At 42.3% G+C, this 7722-nt stretch overlaps 1 long non-coding RNA gene across 1 annotated transcript; it reads right to left on the bottom strand.

The window, feature by feature from the left end:
- Window positions 1-575: 575 nt before the first annotated feature.
- LOC308476945 lies at window positions 576-7605 on the bottom strand. The gene is made up of 3 exons (XR_013986251.1): window positions 5139-7605; window positions 3816-4132; window positions 576-2457 (listed from the first exon to the last, which is right to left on the bottom strand). It is a non-coding gene; the product is annotated as an uncharacterized lncRNA (long non-coding RNA).
- Between the last annotated feature and the right edge of the window lie 117 nt (window positions 7606-7722).

The raw sequence follows: 7722 nt of genomic DNA, 5'->3' as shown, positions 1-7722 counted from the left end.
GTAATTAAAAAACATCAGGCAGGATTTTTGCCAGCCAGACAAATAAAGAACAACACTAGAATAATTATAGACTTAATAGAATATGCCGAAATGAACCCAAGTAAAGAAATTTCAATGCTTTTGGTAGATGCTGAAAAGGCATTTGACAGTGTCTCTTGGAAATTTATGATCAAAACCTGTGAAAGTTTAAATTTAGGTAAAAGATTTATGAATGGAATTCAAGCAATCTAGAAAAAACAAAGAGCCAAATTAATCCTAAACAACAAAATTACAGAAGAATCCGACATCAAGAGAGGGACACGACAGGGATGTCCTTTATCCCCACTCCTATTTATAACAATATTAGAAACCCTATTAATAGCTCTGAGAAAGGACATAGAAATAAAGTGCATATGTCTTGGTACACAGTGTTACAAAGTAAGAGCATTTGCAGACGATGTGATCATTACAACCAAAACACCAAAACAAAGTATAAAAAAGCATTAGAAAGAATAAAAGAATTTGGCGAAGCAGCAGGATTCAAATTGAACAAAGATAAATCGAAATTGATAACTAAAAATATAGGCGAGAAAGGGAAAAAGGAATTAGAGGAAACAACAGGACTAAAAATAGAAAATAAAGTGAAATACTTAGGGATATGGATTACAAATAAAAATACAAATTTATTTAAGGATAATTATATCAAAAAATGGAAAGAAATTAAAGGAAGTATGGATAAATGGGGAAAACTAAAACTATCATTAGGAGGAAGAATATCTATGATTAAAATGATGATACTCCCCAAAATTCTATTTTTATTCCAAATGATTCCAATTGTAATAGGAACTAAATATTTTATAAGCTGGCAAAGAGATCTTGCAAATTTTATATGGCAGGGCGGAAAAGCAAGGATAAAATTAGAAGTAATGATGGGCCCAAAGGAAAGTGGAGGATTCGCAGTGCCAGATTTAAGAAAGTATTTTGAGGCAGCGTGTTGGTGTTGGATAAAAAAATGGATATTATTAAAAGATAATGAAGTCCTAACACTAGAGGGCTGGGACAAAATATACGGCTGGCACGGCTATTTATTCTATGACAAAAAAGATCAACATAAAAAATTTACAAATCACATAGTAAGAAAGGCTCTATTGGATGTCTGGGAAAGAACAAAAGGAAAAATTATTGAGAAAACTCCCCAATGGGTTTCGCCAGTGGAAGCAACTACAACATTAAAGAGTAATGTAAAAGAAACTTGGCCAACATATAGGGAAATATTAGAGGATGCAGACGTAAATATTAAATTAAAAACTTACGAACAATTACAAACATTTGGAATAAATTGGTTACAATATTATCAATTAAAAGCAACATATGAAAAAAGACATAAAAAGGGGGGAATTTGAAAATAAAACCTCAAAATTAGAAAAGGAAATATTGCAAAGTGATCAAAAAATACTTGCAAAAATGTATAGATTATTAATGAAAACCACCTTAGAACAAGAGACGAAAGGGGAAAACATGTTAAAATGGGAGCACGATTTGGGATATGAGATAGATCTGGAAAGATGGAAAACTTTTTGGGAGGAAAACATAAATTTTACTGCGTGTGATTTATTAAGGGAGAATTTCAGAAAAATTCACCACAGATGGTACCTAACCCTTGACAGATTGTCAAAAATAAATAAAAGGAACAACGACAAATGTTGGAAATGTAACAGAACAAAAGGTACGTTATACCACATGTGGTGGACTTGCCCAAAGATTAAAACCTTTTGGGACATGATCCATGACGAAATAAAAAAATTGATAAGGACATCACACACAAAAAAGGCAGAGGCATATCTATTAGGAATTCTAGATAAAGATATCCCAAAAGATAAAACTAACTTATTTCTATACGCGACAACAGCAGCAAAATTTTTGATTGCTAGCTATTGGAAAGAAGACAGCATCCCAACAAAAAGAGAATGGTTGGGGAAACTTTGCGAGCACCTGGAATTAGCAAAATTGACGGATATAATAAGGAGAAAATCCAAAACTATGGTTATGAAGCAATGGGAGTTCTTAAATGATTATTTACAAAACCAGGGCTCAACTACAAAAATCTGGTTGTGTTTAGAATAATCTTGTGCGTAATATAAAAAAATACCAAGTGAGACATTAAGGAAATCCAAAGGGAAAATATGAAGAACAGAGGTTCTGACGAACGGATTATTAAAAATGCGTGAGGTAAACAGTGGAAGTCTTTTTTTTTTTTATAAACCAATTTATTTAAGGTAGATAAGGACAAGATGAAATAATACAATTGAATATAAATATAGATGGGAAGCGGCTATGTATTGTGAGTACTTATCTACTTTTAAAATTTTTCACTTATGATCTTTTTCTTTTACTTCTTTATTCTTTCTTTGTTCTTTTTTCTGATATCTTTCATTTCACTGCTTTATTGTGAATAGCATTTTATAGTGGTATAAATAACTGTAAATATGAAAAGAGACAAAATATTCTCTAATTCTTTTTCCTTGGTTAGATGTATTTTCTTTTGTTGTGAATATGTATGTTTTCTAATTTGTACTTAATAAAAATATTATTATTAATAATAATAATAATAACAATAATTTATTATTTATACCCCGCCCATCTGGCTGAGTTTCCCCAGCCACTCTGGGCAGCTCCCAATCAAGTGTTAAAAACAGTATAGCATTAAATATTAAAAACTTCCCTAAACAGGGCTGCCTTCAGATGTCTTTTAAAGATAGGATAGCTGCTTATTTCCTTCACATCTGAAGGGAGGGTGTACCACAGGGTGGGCGGGCGCCACTACCAAGAAGGCCCTCTGTCTGGTTCCCTGTAACCTCACTTCTCGCAATGAGGGAACCGCCAGAAGGCTCTCGGCACTGGATCTCAGTGTCAGGGCTGAACGATGGGGGTGAAGACGCTCCTTCAGGTATACAGGGCCGAGGCCGTTTAGGGCTTTAAAGGTCAGTACCAAAACTTTGAATTGTGCTCGGAAACGTACTGGGAGCCAATGCAGATCTCTCAGGACCGGTGTTATGTGGTCCTGGCGGCCACTCCCAGTCACCAGTCTAGCTGCCATATTCTGGGTTAATTGCAGTTTCCGGGTCACCTTCAAAGGTAACCCCATGTAGAGCGCATTGCAGTAGTCCAAGCGGGAGATAACTAGAGCATGCACCACTCTGGCGAGACAGTCTGTGGGCAGGTAGGGTCTTAGCCTGCGTACCAGGTGGAGCTGGTAGACAACTGCCCTGGACACAGAATTAACCTGTGCCTCTATGGACAGCTGTGAGTCCAAAATGACTCCCAGGCTGCGCACCTGGTCCTTCAGGGGCATAGTTACCCCATTCAGGACCATGGAATCCCCCACCCCTGCCCACCCAAAATAGTATTTCTGTCTTGTCAGGATTCAACCTCAATCTGTTAGCCGCCATCCAGCCTCCAACCGCCTCCAGGCATTCACACAGGACCTTCACCGCCTTCACTGGTTCCGATTTAAAGGAGAGGTAGAGCTGGGTGTCATCTGCATACTGATGAACACCCAGCTCAAACCCCCGATGATCTCTCCCAGCGGCTTCATATAGATATTAAAAAGCATGGGGGAGAGGATGGAACCCTGAAGCACCCCACAAGTGAGAGCCCAGGGGTCTGAACACTCATCCCCCAAACCACTTTCTGGACACGGCCCAGGAGAAAGGAGCAGAACCACAGTATAACAGTGCCCCCAGCTCCCAGCCCCTCTAGACGGTCCAGAAGGATGTTATGGTTGATGGTGTCAAAGGCCGCTGAGAGATCCAGCAGAAATAGGAAACAGCTCTCACCTTTGTCCCTAGCCTGCCGGAGATCATCAACAAGCGACCAAGGCAGTTTCAGTCCCATGGTGAGGCCTGAATCCCGATTGGAAGGGATCCAAATGAAAACTTTTTCATACCAATTGGAATATAGCTTGCAGTTACAATAGTCATTATTTCATACAGTCATTTTGTCTTTTAAGGAATGCTGGTCACTGAAGACACCTAGAGGATAGGATTACAAACTACACAAGTTCAAATATATCAATGGTAATGTAAGTACTAAATTGCTTAATTGGGAATTCCTAAACACTTATACTATCTTCTTCCTGCCTCTCCCATGTGTACTCTGTAGAGCAGTGTTTTTCAACCACTGTTCCGCGGCACACTAGTGTGCCGTGGGAAAAATTGAAAATTTCGAAAGATTTTAAAATAATAATAATCAAATTTTCGCCCACTAGGCGGGCGCCGGACTGTGTCCTGGGTATGGGTGGGGTTTTTGACCCCACCCTCGGCCAGCAGGGGCGCCGATTGGCGCTCCTCAGGGGGACACCCTCCACTTTTCTGATGTCCGGGCTGTGATTGGTCCAGACTCCAGCCTGGACCTATCACAGTAGGACATCATCTTCTGACTTCCTTCCCGCCCGAGCACAGCGTGCGCAGCAGCGGAGAGAAGACGACGTCGCGACTCGAGTCACCAGGAGGACCGGAGAAGTTGTCGTTTTATTTCTCTTCAGTCTCCACTGAATGCCTTGACTGGGTTAGGGACCGTTATAGCTCAGCATCAGTTGGTGGAAAGGACATGACTTTACAGGAGCAGGAGGAACTAACTGAACTAAGACAAAATCATGGTTTCAAGCTAAGATTTGCTGATCTACCTTTGGACAGTTTTTGGTTGGATACTGCCAAGGAGTTCCCCCTTCTGGCAAACAAAGCTATTTTGACATTGCTCCCATTTTCCACTACATATCTGTGTGAGATGAGCTTTTCAAGCATGATTGCTATAAAAACTAAATACAGAGAGAGACTGAGAGCTGTTGACGAAGAGCTACGTGTGTGTCTTTCTTCGATTCCAGCCAGAATATCAGCTTTGTGTTCAGCCAAACAGGCCCAGGTTGCGCACTGAATAAAGTATTTTATAATTTTTCATATTTCTGTTTACTTACTATTTCATAATAAAGTAATTATAAAATACTTTCTTTGTGTTTATTTGATTCTTATTCAAGAGAATTACTTTATATATAGTTAATATAGGCACAGAGTTAAATTTTTTAACATTTTCTAATGGTGGTGTGCCTCGTGATTTTTTTCATGAAGCAAGTGTGCCTTTGCCCAAAAAAGGTTGAAAAACACTGCTGTAGAGGATAGCAGAAAGATATGAGTACTGTTTCAAAATGGTTAGGGCAAATAGCCATTATGTATTGGATGAACCTGTCTGAAAGATGTTGTCATAGAACTCATACCTTTTCTGCCCATTTGGAGAAGAGCAGCCCAGGATGTTTGTGTTTTATATTGGGGTGGGGGCGGGAATGTTTAAGCAGGCCTTCCTTTTGCTGTCCTCTACTTAAACCTGCAGCCTCTCGCTGGTTTCGACTAAAAGGCAAAAGAAACCATGGGGAAAACCACACATGCAGTTTATTCACATTATATCTGCCTCTGATGTTTCCTGTACTTTGTGGCAAGCACAGAATACAGTTCCAGAGTGTTTGTTATTTTATTTTAAAAGTAACTCTGTTAACCAAGTAAAGAATGTTTTGTTGATTAGTTAACTACCTTTTACCAATGATTTGCATTTATTTGTCCACAAAAATGCTTTTAAAAAATTGAAAGAAGTGTAACATATGACAATTACCTGAGGGTCACTGTGAAAGGTTGTTGCAGCAACACCAAAATCTTTTAGCATACCTTAGGGCTTGCTGATCAGAAGGTCGGCGGTTCGAATCCCTGTGACGGGGTGAGCTCCCATTGTTCGGTCCCAGCTCCTGCCAACCTAGCAGTTCGAAAGCATGTCAAAGTGCAAGTAGATAAATAGGTACTGCTCTGGCGGGAAGGTAAACGGTGTTTCCGTGCGCTGCTCTGGCTCGCCAGAAGCGGCTTTGTCATGCTGGCCACATGACCCGGAAGCTGTATGCCGGCTCCCTTGGCCAATAAAGCGAGATAAGCGCCGCAACCCCAGAGTCAGCCACGACTGGACCTAATGGTCAGGGGTCCCTTTACCTTTATGGTAATATAATTGTCAAAGGCAGTTTTCCCCACCCCCCATTTTGCTTCCACCTGACCTCACTGTTTACATTTATTACTCTACCTCCATGTTTTTCTGTGTGACATGAGAACTTGCTGGATCAGACCAGTGGTCCATATAGTCCATTATCCTGTTCTCCCTGTGGCTAATCAGATGAGAAGCCCTGCTGACCTATATTGCTCTGATGGTGGAGATGTGTATCTCACATACGTACACCTGTCACCTGGGATTTCATGCATCTGATAAGTGGAATCTAGCCTATAAAAATGTTAAACCATAATAAATGTGTTCATCTTTAAGGTTCTATGCTCTTTGTTGAATTAACTTATGATGCAACAATAAAAAACCAATCCCTTTCACATTAATACACCAGAAACACAACAGCCTCAAAATAAATATGGCTGCGGTCATCATCAGTTGATCAGCTAAGCAACCACTGGCCCTGTAGAGGTTGCTGGACTCCAACTGCCATCAGCCTCAGCCAGCATGGTGAATAGTCAGGGATGATGGGTGTTTCAGTCCAGTAAGATGTGACAGAAAGCAAAATGATTGTTACCTCACTGAATTCTCAAACTTTAATTCAAAGCATCATTATCCTAGAAGTCGCAGAAAGTAACATTTGCACCCCCAAACATGTGCATGTTACTAGATCTTTAAAATCTCAATGAAGCATCCCACGGCTCTGGCTTCACTAAAATCTCACCCGGGTATCCATACCTCATCCGAAGCACAGGAATTAAAGGACTTGCCGATCAGAAGGTCAGCGGTTCGAATCCCCGTGACGGGGTGAGCTCCCATTGCTTGGTCCCAGCTCCTGCCAACCTAGCAGTTCAAAAGCATGTCAAAGTGCAAGTAGATAAATAGGTACCGCTCCCGTGGGAGGGTAAACGGCGGCTCAGTCATGCTTGCCACATGACCCGGAAGCTGTACACCGGCTCCCTTGGCCAATAAAGCGAGATGAGCGCCGCAACCCCAGAATTGGTCACGACTGGGTCAGGAGTCCCTTTACTTTTATCTATTTACAGTGGCATTGGTTTCACAGTTCACATCTTGACATGACCTGCTACTATAAATGATGCACATAAAGCGCATTCAAAGCACTCTTCCCGCTCACCCAAGAGTCGTGGAAACTGTCGTTTACTCCCCACGGAGCTACAATTCCCAGCACCTTTTAACAAACTACATTTCCCAGGCTTCTTGGGGAGGGGAAGGTGCTCTAGAAGTACAGCCTGCTGTCTCTCTCTCCTTCTCTGGAGTTTTTAGCGTGTTGAGGGTTTTTTGTTTTTATTAGCCACAGGAAGCGACCAGGCTCAACCCCGGGCAGCTCGGGGCAGCGGCTGCCAGTCAGAGCGGCGACACCGAGCTCAACGGACGAGCGGCCTGGAATCGGCGAACTTCGCTTCGTGCCTAACCTTCGGCCTGTGGAAACCGCCGGGGTGTTTTGAGGCGCTGCGGGGAAAGCGGAGGCGGGAGGTCGCAGCACTGAGTCAGCGGCCCCAGCCCTTAGCGGCTACCGCAGCCGGCCGGCGGCGGTTCAAGGCCAGCGAGCCGCCTTTGTGAGGGAAAACCGTTGGACGCCGGTTACCAAGGAGACGGCCGGTCATCTCGCGGGGTGTCCGGACGTGAACTGGCGGCCGCGCGCGAGAGCGGGCGTGGTGAAGCGGCCTCGCCTCCGCCTCGCCTGCTGGCGTGGTG

This window comes from Podarcis pityusensis (assembly GCF_964106645.2).
Source record: "Podarcis pityusensis genome assembly, chromosome: 5".
In the NCBI taxonomy this organism is placed as follows: domain Eukaryota; kingdom Metazoa; phylum Chordata; class Lepidosauria; order Squamata; family Lacertidae; genus Podarcis; species Podarcis pityusensis.
Note: the sequence above shows the minus strand (reverse complement) of the source record. Positions and strands in the feature narration are given on the sequence as shown.